We start from the raw sequence: 20,027 nt of genomic DNA, 5'->3' as shown, positions 1-20,027 counted from the left end.
CAGCAGCAGTGGGGCATGCCCATGGCAGAGGAGGAGGTGGGGGCACCCATGGCAGCAGTGAGACACGGCTGCGGAGGAGGAGGAGGAGGAGGAGGAGACAGCATCAGGGGCATGGTGTGGCAGCAAACGATGTACTTTTTGGGCCCAGATTGGCTGCCTGAGGCAACCACCTCACCTCACCTCATGAGCAGGCCAGCCCTGCCTGTCTTGAAGAGATTTCCATTCCACCTTAAGGAGCAGACGTGTGGAACTGTTGCATGTCACATGTCTGTTTACATTCCAGCACAGCTTGCTGGGAACTTCCGTTGTGTGTATAGCTTTTGCTTTTCCCTGTTCTCTCTGAAAAGACGAAGCGAGAGGGACGACGTGTTTCTTTGTCCTGATATATGATTAATAAATCTGTAGTTGAAGTATGCTTTCACAAGCCTCATGCCTATTCTGTGTGCGCAGTTCGATCTGCTGATAGTGTGCCCTGGCTTTGAAGCCCGGGTCGCTGATTTACGTCGGGGCAGAGGCCGATGGTTCTACGCAGCAGAACGGCTGGAAGGAGACGGTCCAGCTGGGGCTTAACCACTACACCACACTGGCTCTAAGGGGTTTAGTAGGGTTGGTGAAGAAGCCTTACTCCTGTAAGCATGAATGAGATTGGAGCATGCTTTAAGAAGAGTGCTCAATGACAAGCACAACATTCACCATGAACTTGTTATAGTAAGTGGCACACTTTTAACCTTTAGTCAAAACAAAATAAAAAAATTCCTTCCAGTAGCACCTTAAAGACCAACTAAGTTAGTTCTTGGTATGAGCTTTCGTGTGCATGCACACTTCTTCAGATACCAATTTTTCTATTTTATTTATTTTATTTTTTTATTTTGTTTTGACTATGGCAGACCAACACGGCTACCTATCTGTAACTTTTAACCTTTGGGTGGGAGGAAGGTGCTGGCAGAATGCTCCCAGAAAAAAAGCTCTACGTTGAACAAACCAGGCCACGTTCTTTGTGTGTGCATCAAAGATGCATAGCATCTTCCAGATTAGGGCAAATGCCCATTACTTTGGTCTTCCTTTCCAGCCTGCATCATGAGCAGAAGAGAAATTATATCATCGTTTCTCCCTGGCGATGTTTCAAATGAATGGCTGCAGGAGCGTTCCTGAGCCTCTTCCTTAATTCCCTACCTGGTTAAGATATGTGCAAACACACAGCTTCTTGCTCCTGTTCTGCCGATCGCTGGATCTCCAGCCCAAAGCTTTTGCCTTCCTGCGGAATCCCTGGCTAAATAGATATTAGCAATGCAGGCGTCTTCCCCCCTTCTAGCTAATCAGGGTGGCAATCGCACTGCAATTATAGATCAGTCATCCGGCTCATTCTCTACATGGGAAATTACTACGTTGAAACCAAAAATTTCCCCTCTCTTGCCTCCCCCCACTTTGAGGATGCTGAGCAGCTCCTGGGGTAGCTGCCTTCCTTTCGTTTGGTCTCGGCATTCAGAGAGCTATCACAATAAATTCTTCAAGAGCCTCAAACGGCTTGGAAGCTCAGTTCTACAAAGGCTGTTAATTTCTCTGCCATGTCTAACGTCAGGGCTGGGGAACCTCAGGCCTGATGGCCAAAGGTGTCCTCCACAGGCCCCTGATCATGCTACGTTCCCTGCCCAAATACGACAATTACCGCTTTAGTCTGAACCCTCCCTGAGTGCAATTTTCCTGCTCGTAATTGCAATAGTGTGTGTCCCCATCAACAGTCTAGCCATAGTATTTTGCAGTGGCTGGAGTCTCCAGACCCGAGGGTCACTCCACATAGAGCGCATTGCAACAACAAAGGCTTGAGGTTACCAATGCATCAATCACCATGTTCAAGTTATCTCTGTCCAAGAAGTCCTATTTGTACTACAAGCTGGGGAAAGGCACTCCTAGCCACTGTGGTGCAGAGCTTCCAGTGACAATGGTGGAGCCAGGATCACTCCCCAACTCCGAACCTGCTCTTTCAGTAGAAGCAAAGACCCCATCCAGAACCAAAAACTGGGTTTGTGGCTCTGTTCCAGTAACAAGAAGCCGAAAGCACCAGCCTGAAGATGACGAGTGAGACCTCGTCGAAACGTCGCCTAGACACCCCAACTTTTACACGGGAAGACACCCGAGGACACCAAAACCTGCATTCCTGTACCCGTGAAAATCTACGAAAGCAAATATATATATATATATATATATGCTTTTGTAGATTTTCACGGGTACAGGAATGCAGGTTTTGGTGTCCTCGGGTGTCTTCCCGTGTAAAAGTTGGGGTGTCTAGGCGACGTTTCGACGAGGTCTCACTCGTCATCTTCAGGCTGGTGCTTTCGGCTTCTTGTTACTGGAACAGAGCTGGATCTCAGTGTTTGAGTTCCTATAAATACTGTAGAGGGGGTGTGGTGTATAGCCTCCAATGTTCTGGGCAGAGAGGAAGTTCCCAGGCTAGTGTGCCTTTTCTTCTTTTGTTCCTTAATTACTTGAGAGATATCTTGAGTGATTTCTTGAGTGATATCCTGAGTACCACTTAGGTGGGTCATTAGGTGTGGATTAGTTGTTAAAGTCTTTGTGTCATGGCCCTCCTTCCTTATATCAAGGGCACTACAGATAAAATTAGCAAAATCCTCCATAAACACAATATCAAAACAGCCTTTTGCACCAACCAAAAAATAGCCAATATCCTCAGAAACCCCAAGGATAAAATCCAGTTGGAAAACCAAGGGATCTATGAAATACCCTGCAAAGTCTGCCCAGCCACGTACATTGGACAAACAAACAGACGAATAAATGCACGTATCGCAGAACACAAGAATGCCGTCAAAAAAGAAGAAAAAACTTCCTCTCTTTTCCAACACATGAAAGAAACAGGACACGAAATTAATTTTGCAGATTCCAAATTGCTCTTTAACACGGAACATCACCACAAGAGAATAATCATGGAAGCCATCGAGATAGAGAAACACCCTCACAACATGAACAAGCGTGACGACACATCCCGCTTGCCAGACATCTGGAAATTAGCCCTCCCCACAAAAACTGACACCAGATCCAGAGGCACACAGAACGCCAACACCAATCAACCACACCAGACCCAAACCCAGACCCTCTCCACAGATGAATTACAGACACCATCCAGTAGCCAATCCATGGTGGCACCTCCGGATGCTGCACCCCCCTGCAATCCCTACACAGACCTGGCTGACACGAGCCACAAAACCACAGCTCGCCCCTATACACGAAGCCAAGCCAGAGCACAACTAAGTACAGTACAGCCATCTTCTCAGGAAAACTCTTCACAAAGTTCAAGAGGTCAAGACACAAAGACTTTAACAACTAATCCACACCTAATGACCCACCTAAGTGGTACTCAGGATATCACTCAAGAAATCACTCAAGATATCTCTCAAGTAATTAAGGAACAAAAGAAGAAAAGGCACACTAGCCTGGGAACTTCCTCTCTGCCCAGAACATTGGAGGCTATACACCACACCCCCTCTACAGTATTTATAGGAACTCAAACACTGAGATCCAGCTCTGTTCCAGTAACAAGAAGCCGAAAGCACCAGCCTGAAGATGACGAGTGAGACCTCGTCGAAACGTCGCCTAGACACCCCAACTTTTACACGGGAAGACACCCGAGGACACCAAAACCTGCATATATATATATATATATATATATATATATATATAATACTCCACATATTTTCCCCATTCTTTATTGAAAATTCCTTCATCTTAGTTCCTTGTTCTTCCAGTAAGTTTAGCCATTTCTGCATAGTCTATTAGTTTTGCATGCCATTCCTCCTTGGTTGGAGCTACATCTTCTTTCCATCTCTGGGCATATGTCATTCTGGCAGGTGTCATTGCATACATAAACTGGTCTTTCGGAATCTCTGGTAGAAAACTGGCTGATCTTACAGACACAGGAACTACCAGCCAACAGTGCCTCCATCTTCCCAGAGCTCAAACTCAGTTTATTGGCCTTCATCCAGTCCACCATCATCAGGATGCTGTCAGTGGCTCCTGGCTGGTTGCCCAGGAAAGTATAAAGACAAGGAAAAGTTTATTACAGTCCTTTTTATTTCAAACCTCACAGAGGTTTTAGAATCCAACCCCTTGGATAATGACATTGTCTCGAGTGAGTCTCCACCCCACCTTCTCTCCCACTTCCTCATTCGTCAGCATCATCATCTCCTCTACGGGTGCCACTAAGTGCCCTCTCTGTCTTTGAGCTTTTTGCTCTCCTACTTTTAAGGCTCGCCGGGTTCTGGGAGATGGAGGGTCTGGAATGCTTTCTAGTGACAACGTGTCAGCCAGCTGCTGCTCTGGCTCTGCCTGCTCCTCCTCTCCCATTATTTCCCAACTTTCCCCCTCATCTGCCTATGAGCTGTAACCTCCCGCAAACCACTGTTGTAAAAAATAATAATAATAATTTATTATTTGTACCCCGCCCATCTGGCTGGGTTTCCTTAGCCACTCTGGGCAGCTTCCAACAAAAATTAAAAATACATTAAAATGCCACACATTAAAAACTTCCCTGAACAGGGCTGCCTTCAGATGTCTTCTAAATGTCAGGTAGTTGTTTATCTCCTTGACATCTGATGGGAGACATCTGACAGGGCGGGTGCCACTACCGAGAAGCCCTCTGCCTGGTTCCCTGTAGCTTTGCTTCTCACAGTGAGGGAACCGCCAGAAGGCCCTTGGTGCTGGACCTCAGAGTCCAGGCAGAACGATGGGGGTGGAGACGCTCCTTTAGGTATACTGGGTGTACACTGTCTTTTTCCTCCCTGGGAGAGTCAGAATGAGGAGGTGGTCTCCACCACTCCTTCTCCTCTGCCAAGCCCCTGACAACCATTGTGCCCAAACAGTGGCCCAGAGTATACACAGAATTCCTCTGAGTTAGATCTTATGGAGAAGTATAGCTGTGTGTCATCACATCATGACACTTAGCCCCCAAACTCCTAATGATCACACCCAGAGACTCCATGTAGATGTTAAAACAGCACTGGGGACAAGATTGTACCTTGTGGTACACCATAGCATGAAGATCGGGGAGCTGAAACACAGTCTCCAAATGCTACTCTCTGGACACAGCCATCTAGGTAGGATCAGAACCACTGTAAAAACAGTGCCCCTAAGAAAGCTGGTCCCACAGAGCTGGTCAAAGAGGATACCACAGTTTGTGATATCAAAAGAGATTGAGAAGGAGGAGGAGAGACTGTTGTGCAGTTCAAAAAAAATCCAGATTGATGTAGGAATCGGATGAAAGGGACTCATGAATGAACACATGTGGAACTGATACGGAACACAAATTGACTCATCCATCCATCCCTAACGGTAACTGTGAGAGAGTGCAAATTTGTATTTCTATCCTTTCCTCCCTATACTCCTGTCATTTTTGGTATGAAAGGCCTGTGATCTCCGGACTTGACTGATCTGAATCTGACTTAAATCCAAAAGTTTTCTCATTTTGAAACTTTCGCTAGCAGGAAGGATGCTGGAAGACAGAGGTTGCAGCAGGTCAGGGTGTATCACGTTGGCCACATCCCGTGTAAAGAAACAGCAGGACAACAACAACAACAGCAGCAGCAACGAAACCAGTCAATTGCTGCACAATGCTGTACCATTAAGCAGTTCCCAATATTAAAATATAGTTTGTCATTTCCTTACGTTCGGGAGAACTTGGAAACAGAGCTTCTCTTCCCACATACTTGGTGGAAGGCTGCCTTTAGGGAAGAATCGGAGTTGCATTGCAGAACACGTGCTTTTCATGCAGAAGATCTGAGGTTTAATTCCCAGTGAGTCTAGGCAATCCAAGAGAGTTATTGCCAGTCTGTGCAAGACAATACTGTACTTGATGGATCAATGGTTTGAGTGCAGTGGTCTGACTCCTCTGCATGGGAGATGCAGCCTGATGAATGCCATGTCAGAACACTTAATGTAATATCTTGTGATACTCAGAACCAGAACAGATTCTCTGCGCAACTAGTGGTTTGGTATTTTTGTTCCATTTCCTCAACTAAATGTGGCTTTTGGTCTGTTTGCTTGAGAAATGGTTTGCTAAGATATGACCCCCACTGATCTCAGGAGCACTATGATCCGATCTATAGATCAGAGGTAGGGAACCTCAGTCCCAGAGGCCAAGTACAGCCCTCTAGGGCTCTTCTCAAATTGTGTCCCTTAACTGGCCACACCCTCACATGCCTGTCTGGGAAGAGTGTGGGAACGGAAGACAGTCTCATCTCTTTTACTGTATGTACTATTGTACTGTACTTTTGCTTGTTCCTGTTCTTCTCTTGGAGCTGGAGAGAGAGGATGCCATGACTCCTTTGTCTGTACATAGTGTGTAAATAAATACGTAGATTAGCTCTACAATGTCTCATGCTTCTTGTTGTGTTATGCCAGAAGATTAGTGTGCATATATCATTTGATACAACGGCCTCAGCCCAGTATACCTGAAGGAGCATCTTCACCCCCATCGTTCTGCCCGGACGCTGAGGTCCAGCACCGAGGGCCTTCTGGCAGTTCCCTCATTGCAAGAAGCAAAGCTACAGGGAACCAGGCAGGGGGCCTTCTCGGTATAGGCACCCACCCTGTGGAACGCCCTCCCATCAGATGTCAAAAAAATAAACAACTACCTGACATTCAGAGGACATCTGAAGGCAGCCATGTTTAGGGAAGTTTTTAATGTGTGACATTTTAATGTATTTTTAATCTTTGTTGGAAGCCGCCCAGAGTGGCTTAGGAAACCCAGCCAGTTGGGTGGGGTACAAATAGTAAATTATTATTATTATTATTATTATTACTATTGATATATGCCACTGAAGTGCACTGGAGAAGAAGGGAAATGTCTTTTCCAGAGCTGAGCATACCGGAGGATGCTTGGAGTTTGGGGCTGAAGGGGCACCCCAGGGCATTTTCCAACAAGCCACACCCCTCACCAGAGATGGGAGTCTCTGTCAATTTTGGTTTCTCGTTTTCCCATTCTTAAGTGCAGTTTTTCACATTTCCACATCAGCCTATAAACTCTTCATGAAAGTTCATCAACAAATTTCTCCTGGCACATTAAGCCAACTTAGATAGATTTAACTTGTGTACATTCAGCTCTCTCTGTGTGTGGCAAAATTAAAAATGGAGTAAGTGTCCAAGAAAAGGGACATTGGCTATCCCACCCACCTTTGCACCCAAGCTGTTTTGACTATATGCAACTTTGGTTTTAGGCGAAATCCTCAGAATGGAACCCCCACATAACTTGCAGGCTTACTGTATACACACGTTATGTGCAATAATGCATTTGAATGCACTTTAGGTTATGCATTTTTGTCCATATTATTTGGTGGGCGAATGGCATTGCAAAATTCAGAGAAGTGTGAATTTGGAATGATGGCTGTGTTCCTTTTAACGTATTGTTTCCGGAAGTGCGAATTTAGTGGTTTTGTCCTTAAATGCAAACTGCAATTTCTTTCTTCCCCAACCCTATCCCTCAGTTACCCAGTTCCACATTCTCCTCAGGTGATTTTGCCTGGCTGGAGTTTGACCTTCAAATGTGATAATGCCTCTTCCTCACCTGGATGGCTGGAGGAGGAGGAAGAGAGAGGGATGTTTGAAATGCAGCCTACTATACAAAGGTAAGAGTCACATCCTTCCCCTCTGGCCCTACCCATCACTGCAATGTGGTATTCAGAAGGGTTGCCCACAAAGGAATGCTGCCATTTCACTGAAAAGGGTTTTCCTTCCCCGATACAGATTTTTTTTTTTTAATTAAAAAGAAGTTGTTTGAATAAGGGCCACACTAGACCTGGCATTAAATGTGTGATTGCAATTAATATGTCTAGTTCTTATATATTTATAACAGCCAACAGGGAGGGGGATCAGAATTGGGACTACGGTGTGTAGGAGGGAAATGGATTAACTTATCAGAGAGCATCTCTTTCTGCTCTGAGTCTTGCTCTTAGAATCTGCTTTCAACTTCCATCTACACAAGCTATAGGAGATGCAGAGAGACAGAAATGCAGAGCTTCTCCATCACCTCTGATGAAAGAACTCTTCTTTTCCACCGCCACAGAGAGAAGAAGACCAGTTCATTTCTGTGAAAACCCCAAGACTTTGGAGAGCAGGAAAAGCTTTACAAATGGAGACTGGCTGTGAGAGACATATCTTTCTTTCTTTCTTTCATTTTCTCTCTCTCTCCAAACTATAGCAGTAACAAAAAAAATGACTGCCAAGACTAAAAGAGGTTGCACATTTGAATATATATATTTTGGTAAGGATTTATTATGTTTACGGAAAGCATGTCATTAAATCTCCAAGCCCCTGAGCGAAGCTCATCATTTGTTAATAAACTGATCCTGCACACACAGAGAGACAGAAAACAAACAAACAAACACGTCCCTTTCTGTTAAAGAATAGATGGCCATTTTTATGAATTAAGATACCACAATCCTTTTATTATTATCTAAATATATTGATACTGTTTATATTGAAACAGTATCAAACCAAGCCAATTTTTGATCTAGAATGTCTGCCCAATGTGTAATAGCGCATCGCCCTCTAGTGGCTGGTGTTTCTTTGCTGACCATTCTAACAGCCATACTGGTAGGGTTTTTTTTAAAAAAAACAAAAACAAAATTACTTTTGTGTAGATGCTGCATTTCCTAACTTAATAAACACACAAGACGCAACCGGCTGTACTTTTGAATAAATAAGGTATACTATTCATTGTGTCAAATTGTAGATTCCAACGGAAGTCTCATAAAGTTCAACAGAAAAAGCAGAAGATCCACTGGCTCCGTTCATTTTCTAGTCAGTTCATGCATAAGGTCCATACATGTATAAGTGTCTATTCCACCTGTCTGTTCATAGAGTCCAATAATCCACATGAAGGGTTGTTACAGTTCCGCTGAATCCTTTCACAGAGTCCAAGACAAGGATTTCTGGAATATTAGCCTTGTTTTGCCAACCTAGGCTTCATCCACAGTACAGGCTCATATGTCATATTACAGGATAGTGGATCTTATAGCATAGTAGTGGTTGCAGCGAACAGACAGGTGGAATAGACACTTATGCATGTATGGACCTTATGCATGAATTGACTAGAGAATGAACTGATCCACTGGGTCTCCTGTGGTTTTTTTGGTTGAACTTTATGAGACTTTCGTTGGAATCTACAATTTGATACAACGAATAGTATACCTTATTTATTCAAACGTACAGCTGGTTACGTCTTGAGTGTTTATTGACTATGTTTTACGTAACCATAGGTTTGTTGTTGTTTTGCATTTAGACAGTTTGTCTTGGGTCTTTACATCCACCGCCCTGTTTCCTAGGGCATTTGTCTGCGTGATAGCTAAGGCTCTGGGCGAGTTTCGGGTGGTGCATTGTTCCACAATTCTGAGCCGAGAGAGGAGAGAAGAATGAATCACTTCCCAAACCCTCCTATGAAGCCCGTGAAAAGGTTCTTTGGCCTCACATCATCATGCATTTTGGATACTATGCAGTTTCAATTCCAAAGGGAAAGCAGTGCAGGTGGCCTCTCAGAGAGCGCTGCGTTCATTGGCAACATGCGTTGCCCATTTATACTGATCTCATGGCTTTCCTAATATGCAACGATGACTATATGAGTGATTTTGAGCGCAGGCTTGCAAGCCCTCTCAAAGCCTCTCAAAGGATTATTACCATGGGCTTAGCTGCATTTGGTGGGTTAGAAATGGACCAGTATGCCTTTCAGAGTAAAGGGGGCTCTCCATTCCAAAAGGAATGTCGATTGTTCCTGTACACACCCTTAAAACTTCCTCCCTTTCCTATGTACAGTCGTACCTTGGTTCTCAAAAGCCTTGCAACTCGAACATTTTGGCCCCGCAAACCCAGAAGTAAGTGTTTTGGTTTGCGAACTTCTTTTGGAAGCCAAACATCTGACACGGCTTCCGACTGAATGCAGGAAGCTCCTGAAGCCAATCGGAAGCCATGCCTTGGTTTTTGAATGTTTTCGGAAGTCAGACGGACTTCCGGAACAGATTCTGTTCAAGAACCAAGGTACGACTGTACAGGCAACTCCCAATTTACATGGGGCTTACATTCCAAGGCACTGCGTGTTGAACTGAAAATTCATATATTTGAAACACTGTTGAAAAACACCTCATTCTGCCCCATTCTTTGACATCTTCAGGCCACTTCCAGATTTGGCATGATGCGTGCATGTGCAGTTGCAGACATGCCAGATGTGCCTAAAATGGTCACTCCCTGCACTGGGGAAAAAGATCCTCACATAAACCACCATTGTCAGAGGCATTATGGCTCTGAATACCAGTTGTTGGGAATCACAAGTGGACCAAGTGCAGATCCTCTTAGGTCCTGCTTGGAGGCTTCCCACAGGCATCTGGTTGGCCACTGTGAGAACAGGACGCTGGACTATTGGCCCAATCCAGCAGGCCTGTCTCGTGTTCTTACGGTCTTTCCCCCCACCAAGGCTCAAAAACGTATCTTGTCTACACTGACTGGCAGCAGCTCTCTGGGGTTTCAGATGGGGAGTTTCTCCCAGCCCTCCCTGGGATTGAACCAAGGACCTTCTCCATGTAAGGCGGATGGCTTCACCATTGAGCTACAGCCCTTCTGATGATGACTTGGGAGTATTAGAATTCCTGCTCCATGATTGCAGTCATAGGATTGTTGTCTTTCATATGACGGTATATGTTTTGACTCCACAAAGTGGGAAGTGACGGAAACAGGATGTTTGTGTTACTGTGTTCCGCGAAGCGGGACTACTGTCCTTTGTTGTATTTTTCTCTTTGCTTTGATGCTAGACAGGGAGGGAGCCATGTTGCAGTGCTCCGTGTGTGTTTATATGTAAATAAAGCAAGTTAGCCAAAATGCTGAGTTGCTGGGGTCTGTCACGCGCATGATGCGCAAACTCTGTGGATCCCTAAGTGTGCCGGTGTCGGTTGGCATCAGTCGCTGTGATGTTTGGGCTGAAGAAAGCTTATTGAAACTCCCGAACAAAAGACCAGGAGGGAGAGAATATGCCAGTCAGGCATGTGTCTCTGCCAGGGTCCTACTCAAGTGTAGGCTGATCTCCTGACAGGGAGAGCCCCAAAGGCCAGATAGAATGGTCTAGTGAGTCAGATTTGGCTTCTAGACCTGAGGTCCCCCACCGGTACTTTAACAGCAGAAGGCCCAGTTGCAGAAAACTGCCTGTTTGTAAGGACCTCTTATTTATTTCCTGACTTCCTTTGAGCTCCATCTCCCAATCTCTCTCCCCCTGCCTTTCTTTCCTGCAGCTCCCTGGACTTGATCCAGCCGATTCCCCGAGCATAAGAACAAAGGGCCTCCTCTAATCATCCGCGGAGTGGAACGCTGCCATTTCCCCCTGTGCGCCACTAACTTGGCAAGTTGACTTGATGGCCCAAGTTCTTCCCTGCTATAATCTACCTTGCTGGAGCAAACAGACTTTTATTAGGGACCAAAAACTGATCCATGTTTCTGGGATAACAGGGTCCTTTTTCGTTGGGAGCTTTGAAAGCTGTGCCATGTGTTGAACTCTTTCTGAGGAATACAGTTGTCAGAGGGACTCCGTGCAGAGGCTAATATTCGTTTTGTTCCTTTCATCCACATTTCGGAGAGGAATCATCCATCATGGCTGACACCATAACAATCATAGAAACACAACAGAGCTTGGCTATATTCAAAGCAGCAACTCTGCCCCAAATCAAACTTGAGGAGTCCTTGTCTTCTGGTGCCTTTGTTCCTTTTGTGGATGGGAAAAAGAACGCAATATTTATTTACTTTCAAATACACTATTTCAGTTAAAACATTATTTGTGCTGCCTTTCAACAATAAAATCTACAGCGGTTTACAGACAATACGATCTGTAAAAGGGTTAATACAGAAAGGATGATCGGTTAATTAATATACATTGCACTTTTACATTTTGTGGGCAAGGGGGGATGTCAGGTTTCGTGAGGAGAACAGTTAACCCCACTTACTTGGGAGTAATCCCCATGGAATTCAACAGGGCTTACTTCTGAGTGGAAATTGTTAGGCATGCATTGTAAATTCTTGTTTAATTTGGCACAAGTTCTTGTTTCATTATGAAAAAGGGGAAATGGCACGGTATCCTTGGTAGCTAAAACAAATGACTAAAAGTCAGTGTGGTTAGAGTGTTGGACCACAAGCTGGAAGACCAGGGTTCAAATGCCCCATTCAGACCAGAAGCTCACTGGGCGACCTTGGGCCAGTCACTGCCTCTCAGCCTGGTCTACCTCGCAGGGTTGTGGTGATGATAAAATGGGGAGGAGAACTTGGTATGATACTCTGAGCTCCTTGGAAGAATGGTGGGATATAAATGTAATAAATAAATTTATTATTATTATTATTTATGTAATAAATAATTTATTTAAGCCAAAATGTGCTCAAGTAAATAAATAGGCCTTTCGCAAATGCCTAAAGCAGTTTTGGGAGACTTTCACCCTTCTAGATATTGTTGAACTATAACTTCCATCACCCCAGAAAGCATGATTGATGCATAGGGATGATGGGAGTTGTAGTTCAGCGATATTTGGAGGGGCAAAGGTTCCCCACACCCAGCATAAAGGAATCACAAGTAGATAAATGAAGAAATATGTTGCTGGTGTCGTTTCCATATCTAAGCATCCCATTGACCAAAGTCTTATTGGAGACTTACAAAAGCACGAACACAATTCATTCAATGAAATGAAATTTTCACAAAGGATGTGAAAATTCAAAACCTCGCAGAAAAAACAGTGCCGGACATGGTCAACAACAACAGGCCAGCATAAAATTAATATAAAACCAGCCTTGGAAGGGTGAGAAGCAAAATTTGTGCCCAGATCTAAATGAACTAAAGCAGAAATTTGGGTGCTTCCAGGGGACACTGGGCACATTTGGAATTTTTAGAAAGAACTGTGGGCAGCAGTCGCAAAATGGCCACCAGAAGAGAGTGGCAAAACACAAGATGTCTGCTGTGGGAGCATGTAGGAAAGGCCAAGCCAGTGCAAACAAAGAACCGTGCAAGAAGAGCAGACCACCTCTTGTGAAATGCAGTTTTTTGAGGGGATGTTTAGTGAGACCTTTTGTGGGCACCAGAGAAGAAACTGGAGGGTACATTGGGGCCCACAGACATGACATTGCTAGCCATTGCATTAAAACAAATAATCAAAGGCAGCAGATAATCCTCTCTGGGAATCTGAGGAGGGCTTTTCTTTGCAGAGATGGCGTGATAGGGTGTGGGGTTAACTTGTAGAAGCCGGTAGGCTAAAGGCGAAGTACAAAAGGATATTTTTCCTCAAGTGTGTTTTTCTTTTATAGCATAAATGTACCATGACCCCAGGCCACTAAGATGTCCTCTCTCTTTTTTGTTGGATTTGCTCACAAAGTAAACTATTGTTAGTGCAGTTCTGAATTGCTTTTTGCCTGTTAATTCTGAAAGCAAAAACTGTGGACATGTTCTGCTTGTTTCTTGTTATTATCAAAGCAATTCCACAGCTATGGAGCCACCACTGAGAAGGCTCCCTCCGAGAACCATTTACGATGAAGATCTTAAGGACCAGACAGCTATAGATGGAAGGATTTGATCCTTCAGATAGCTTTTTCCCAAGTCTTTTATGGCTTTACAGATTAATGTTTACACTTTGAATAACGCCCAGAATTGAATGGGAAACCAAGGTGAACCTGCCCTCTGTGTGTGAAGCGGCCCTATTTAAAAAACATTGGGTTTCAGGTAATATTCAGATTCTAGCTATCATTCTCCTCGGCCCTGTTTGTGTTGCAGTAATCGAATGAGGAACATACATGTCTGAATTGACTCACACCTTGGCCACAAAAGCTTCAGACTCTCAGCTACACCAAGTCTGTCTCCTCATCGGCTTGTTTAAACTGCCATTTCCACAATGCAGTCCCCCCAACGAGTGTATGATTCATACAGCTTCTTAATTTTTAAAGAGGGTTTCAGTTGCTGGTATTACTTTTTTCCATACTTGCTGGCTGGAGTCATTTCCGATTCAGAGATACTTGTTCAAAACCGAGTTTGACAAATTATATATATATATTTGTTGTTGTTGTTTAGTCGTTTAGTCATGTCTGACTTTTCGTGACCCCATGGACCAGAGCACGCCAGGCACTCCTGTCTTCCACTGCCTCCCACAGTTTGGTCAAACTCATGTTCATAGCTTTGACAACACTATCCAACCATCTCGTCCTCTGTCATCCCCTTCTCCTTGTGCCCTCCATCTTTCCCAACATCAGGGTCTTTTCCAGGGAGTCTTCTCTTCTCATGAGTTGGCCAAAGTATTGGAGCCTCAGCTTCAGGATCTGTCCTTCCAGTGAGTACTCAGGGCTGATTTCCTTCAGAATTGAGAGGTTTGATCTTCTTGCAGTCCATGGGACTCTCAAGAGTCTCCTCCAGCACCATAATTCAAAAGCATCAATTCTTCGGCGATCAGCCTTCTTTATGGTCCAGCTCTCACTTCCATACATCACTACTGGAAAAAACATAGCTTTAATTATACGGACCTTTGTTGGCAATGTGATGTCTCTGCTTTTTAAGATGCTGTCTAGGTTTGTCATTGCTTTTCTCCCAGTATATATATATATATATATATATATATATATATATATATATATGCAGGTTTTGGTGTCCTCGGGTGTCTTCCCGTGTAAAAGTTGGGGTGTCTAGGCGACGTTTCGACGAGGTCTCACTCGTCATCTTCAGGCTGGTGCTTTCGGCTTCTTGTTACTGGAACAGAGCAGGATCTCAGTGTTTGAGTTCCTATAAATACTGTAGAGGGGGTGTGGTGTATAGCCTCCAATGTTCTGGGCAGAGTGGAAGTTCCCAGGCTAGTGTGCCTTTTCTTCTTTTGTTCCTTAATTACTTGAGAGATATCTTGAGTGATTTCTTGAGTGATATCCTGAGTACCACTTAGGTGGGTCATTAGGTGTGGATTAGTTGTTAAAGTCTTTGTGTCTTGACCTCTTGAACTTTGTGAAGAGTTTTCCTGAGAAGATGGCTGTACTGTACTTAGTTGTGCTCTGGCTTGGCTTCGTGTATAGGGGCGAGCTGTGGTTTTGTGGCTTGTGTCAGCCAGATCTGTGTAGGGATTGCAGGGGGGTGCAGCATCCGGAGGTGCCACCATGGATTGGCTACTGGATGGTGTCTGTAATTCATCTGTGGAGAGGGTCTGGGTTTGGGTCTGGTGTGGTTGATTGGTGTTGGCGTTCTGTGTGCCTCTGGATCTGGTGTCAGTTTTTGTGGGGAGGGCTAATTTCCAGATGTCTGGCATGCGGGATGTGTCGTCACGCTTGTTCATGTTGTGAGGGTGTTTCTCTATCTCGATGGCTTCCATGATTATTCTCTTGTGGTGATGTTCCGTGTTAAAGAGCAATTTGGAATCTTCAAAATTAATTTCGTGTCCTGTTTCTTTCATGTGTTGGAAAAGAGAGGAAGTTTTTTCTTCTTTTTTGACGGCATTCTTGTGTTCTGCGATACGTGCATTTATACACCCTAGGACACACTATCTACCGGAAAAAAACACACACCAACCGCTACTTACATGCACAATCACACCACCACCCTGCACAAATAAACTCCGTAGCCAAGACTCTCATCTCCAGAACCAAACGCCTGGCTGACAAAGACCACTTGACAACTGAGTTACAGAATCTCTCAAACGTGTTAATTGCCAATGGATACCAGCAAAACAGGATTACGAAGCTAATCCAAAAGGAAACACCCCCCAAAAACCAAGACACAGAAGAAAACAATGGCATGGCCCTCCTTCCTTATATCAAGGGCACTACAGATAAAATTAGCAAAATCCTCCATAAACACAATATCAAAACAGCCTTTTGCACCAACCAAAAAAATAGCCAATATCCTCAGAAACCCCAAGGATAAAATCCAGTTGGAAAACCAAGGGATCTATGAAATACCCTGCAAAGTCTGCCCAGCCACGTACATTGGACAAACAAACAGACGAATAAATGCACGTATCGCAGAACACAAGAATGCCGTCAAAAAAGAAGAAAAAACTTCCTCTCTTTTCCAACACATGAAAGAAACAGGACACGAAATTAATTTTGAAGATTCCAAATTGCTCTTTAACACGGAACATCACCACAAGAGAATAATCATGGAAGCCATCGAGATAGAGAAACACCCTCACAACATGAACAAGCGTGACGACACATCCCGCTTGCCAGACATCTGGAAATTAGCCCTCCCCACAAAAACTGACACCAGATCCAGAGGCACACAGAACGCCAACACCAATCAACCACACCAGACCCAAACCCAGACCCTCTCCACAGATGAATTACAGACACCATCCAGTAGCCAATCCATGGTGGCACCTCCGGATGCTGCACCCCCCTGCAATCCCTACACAGATCTGGCTGACACAAGCCACAAAACCACAGCTCGCCCCTATACACGAAGCCAAGCCAGAGCACAACTAAGTACAGTACAGCCATCTTCTCAGGAAAACTCTTCACAAAGTTCAAGAGGTCAAGACACAAAGACTTTAACAACTAATCCACACCTAATGACCCACCTAAGTGGTACTCAGGATATCACTCAAGAAATCACTCAAGATATCTCTCAAGTAATTAAGGAACAAAAGAAGAAAAGGCACACTAGCCTGGGAACTTCCACTCTGCCCAGAACATTGGAGGCTATACACCACACCCCCTCTACAGTATTTATAGGAACTCAAACACTGAGATCCTGCTCTGTTCCAGTAACAAGAAGCCGAAAGCACCAGCCTGAAGATGACGAGTGAGACCTCGTCGAAACGTCGCCTAGACACCCCAACTTTTACACGGGAAGACACCCGAGGACACCAAAACCTGCATTCCTGTACCCGTGAAAATCTACGAAAGCATATATATATATATATATATATGTGTGTGTGTGTGTGTGTGTGTGTGTTTAATCTCTGTTTTTTTTATTTGCTTTTGGAAAAGCTGACATCAAACTATGCTTGCCTTTCTTCATAAGTAAGTTTACCATGATTTACGGTTGGCGAGGTTTTCAACCCCACTTTCCTTTGCTAATGACAACACAGAGGAATGATTCATTCACTGTCCTGTAGAATTGCTATTGAGTTTTTGCAGCCAGTGGATTAGGCAAGCACAGACAGTCTTCTGGTGTACACACAACATGTCAGGGCTCTGCTGAAATTGTGTTTTCTATCTGCTGAAAGAAAATTATCTTATTTGGAAATGGTAGGGAATGGTCCTGAGTTAAAAACAAACCCGCCGCTTAGGACAATGCCCTGACAATCAATCTATGTAGCTCAGTATTGTTGCATGCACCCTAATCTCTAAGCAGTGGAGACTCTAGGGCAGCGGTTCTCAACCTGTGGGTCCTCAGATGTTGTTGGACTACAACTCCCATCATCCCTGAGCTCTGGCCTTGCTAGCTAGGGGTGATGGGAGTTGTAGTTCAACAACATCTGGGGACCCACAGGTTGAGAAAGGCTGTGCCAGAGGTTTCTGCTCTTATAGAATTCGTAGAATCATAGAGTTGGTAGGGGCCATGAGGGTCATCTAATAAATAATAGTAATAATTTCTTATTTATACCCTGCCCATCTGGCTGGGTTTCCCCAGCCACTCTGGGCAGCTTCCAACAAAAGATTAAAAATACATTAAAACATCAGTCATTAAAAACTTCCTGAAATAGGGCTGCCTTCAGATATCTTCTAAAAGTCATATGGTTGTTTATTTCCTTGACATCTGATGGGAGGGCGTTCCACAGGGAGGGTGCCACTACTGAGAAGGCCCTCTGCCTGGCTCCCTGTAACCTCACTTCTCACAGCAAGGGAACCACCCGAAGGCCCTCGGAGTTGGACCTCAGTGTCCGGGTTGAACGAAGGGGGTGGAGACGCTTCTTCAGGTATACTGGGCCAAGGCTGTTTAGGGCTTTAAAGGTCATCACCAACACTTTGAATTGTGCTTGGAAACGTCATCTAGTCCAACCCCCTGCAATGCAGGACTCTTTTGCCCAATGTGGAGCTTGAACACACGGCCCTAGGAATAAGAGTCTCATGCTCCACCGACTGAGCTCATCAGGAATTTGGTTTGCTTGGGATGAAGGTCAATGGAGACTGTGGTGTCTTTAGGATGTATGTTTTTATTTGCACATATATGCAACCTAGGGACGCGGGTGGCGCTGTGGGTTAAACCACAGAGCCTAGGACTTGCCGATCAGAAGGTCAGCGGTTCAAATCCCCATGACGGGGTGAGCTCCCATTGTTCAGTCCCTGCTCCTGCCAACCTAGCAGTTTCAAAGCACGTCAAAGTGCAAGTAGATAAATAGGTACCGCTCCAGCGGAAGGTAAACGGTGTTTCCGTGCACTGCTCTGGTTTACCAGAAGCAGCTTAGTCATGCTGGCCACATGACCTGGAAGCTGTACACCGGCTCCCTCAGCCAATAAAGCGAGATGAGTGCCGCAAGCCCAGGGTCGGCCATGACTGGACCTAATGGTCCGGGGTCCCTATGCAACCTAAGCATAGGATGGTGAGGTTCACAGCATTAAAACTCCAACAGATCTTGCTTCCCCATTAGGTTTCCAGGAAATCCCCAAGTCACAGCTGTACAAAATAAAACATTTCTCTCTTCAGCTTCCAGCATTAGCCCAAATTGTCTCTCACACAGCTTTCATTGGCCTATTGTTCTCCATCCTAGGATGGCATTTATCCAGCCAGGTAAGGAAGATGTCTCTATGGCAACAGGGCAACTTTTTTGGGCATGTGCTTAAATGGAGCGCTCAAGCCATTATCTTACAAAGAAATTTATCTGGCTGGCTCAGCAGCCTCTTTTACTAAACCTCCTTGGAACAGAATCATGGGCCTAGAAGGTACCCATTGATATAATCCAAACTGACCTCCCAGTCCTATAGCAGTATTAACTAAACCAGGTCTTCCCAAACTTGGGTCTCCAGCTGTTTTTGGACTACAGCTCCCATCATCCCAAGCTAGCAGACCAGTGGTCAGGGATGATGGGCATTATAGTCCAAAAACAGTTGGGGAACCCTGGTCTAAACTGACTGGCAATGGCCCTTCAATATTTTAGGCAGACTTTCTCCCAGCCCCACCTGGAACTGTCAGGGATTGAACCTGCGACTTTCTGCATGGTGGATCTTCTGCTACTGAGCTCCTGAGCTATAGCTCTTCTCAAATCAACAGGAAATGTATGTTCTTAAAGTAGCATCTAAGAGATCAGCTGCTAGATCCTGAAACACTGTACAGGAGAGAACAGGCAAGCAACTTTGTTTTGCAGCAAACTGTTAGGTGATGCAGAGAAAGACATCTGAGTTATGTGGTGGACAACAGCTTTTGAAACCAAGGGCACAGGTAAGAGAACCGAAGGAGGAATCAGGCAAGAGAAGTCCTGACTACAGCATCTGGGGGCATCTGGTATGTCCCACAGAGGACCTTACGGTCTTCAAACAAAAACATCTTGGAGGTCCTGGGCCACAGGGAGGTTAGGCTGGCCTCAACCAGAGCCAGGGCTTTTTCGGCTGTGGCCCCAATCTGGTGGAACGCTCTGTCACAAAAGACTAGGGCCCTGTGGGTCTTGACATCTTTCCGCAGGGCCTGCAAGACAGAGCGGTTCCACCAGGCCTTTGGCCAAGGCACAGTCTGACCCCCTCCTTTGGTAGTCCTCACAGAACTCTAGCCCAGTGGTTGCCATTAATTTAATTTGATTTTGAAATGATTTTAAAATGAATTGATTTTAGAATGCTGTGTTACTTTTATTGTTGTTAGCCGCTCTGAGCCCAGCTTCGGCCGGGGAGGGCAGGATATAAATAAAATTTTATTATTATTTATTATTATTATCTACTTGCATTTTGACGTACTTTCGAATTGCAACTTGGCAGGAGCAAGGGCTGAGCAATGGGAGCTCACCCCGTCACAGGGATTCGAACTGCCGACCTTCTGATCGACAAGTCCTAGGCTCTGTGGTTTAACCCACAGCACCACCCGCATCCCACAAGTAGATAAATAGGTACCA

At 44.9% G+C, this 20,027-nt stretch overlaps 1 long non-coding RNA gene across 1 annotated transcript in view; it reads right to left on the bottom strand.

Annotated features, from left to right (window-relative positions):
• LOC309341331 overlaps positions 1–18,419 on the bottom strand; it is a 509,554-nt gene extending 491,135 nt beyond the window's left edge. Inside the window, exon 1 of the long non-coding RNA XR_014156221.1 lies at positions 18,165–18,419. This is a non-coding gene — a long non-coding RNA (uncharacterized lncRNA). The remainder of the gene's footprint in view (positions 1–18,164) is intronic.
• Positions 18,420–20,027: the final 1,608 nt, after the last annotated feature.

This window comes from Podarcis erhardii (assembly GCF_964252035.2).
Source record: "Podarcis erhardii genome assembly, chromosome: 4".
Lineage (NCBI taxonomy): Eukaryota > Metazoa > Chordata > Lepidosauria > Squamata > Lacertidae > Podarcis > Podarcis erhardii.
This window is presented reverse-complemented; position numbering and strand designations above follow the sequence as displayed.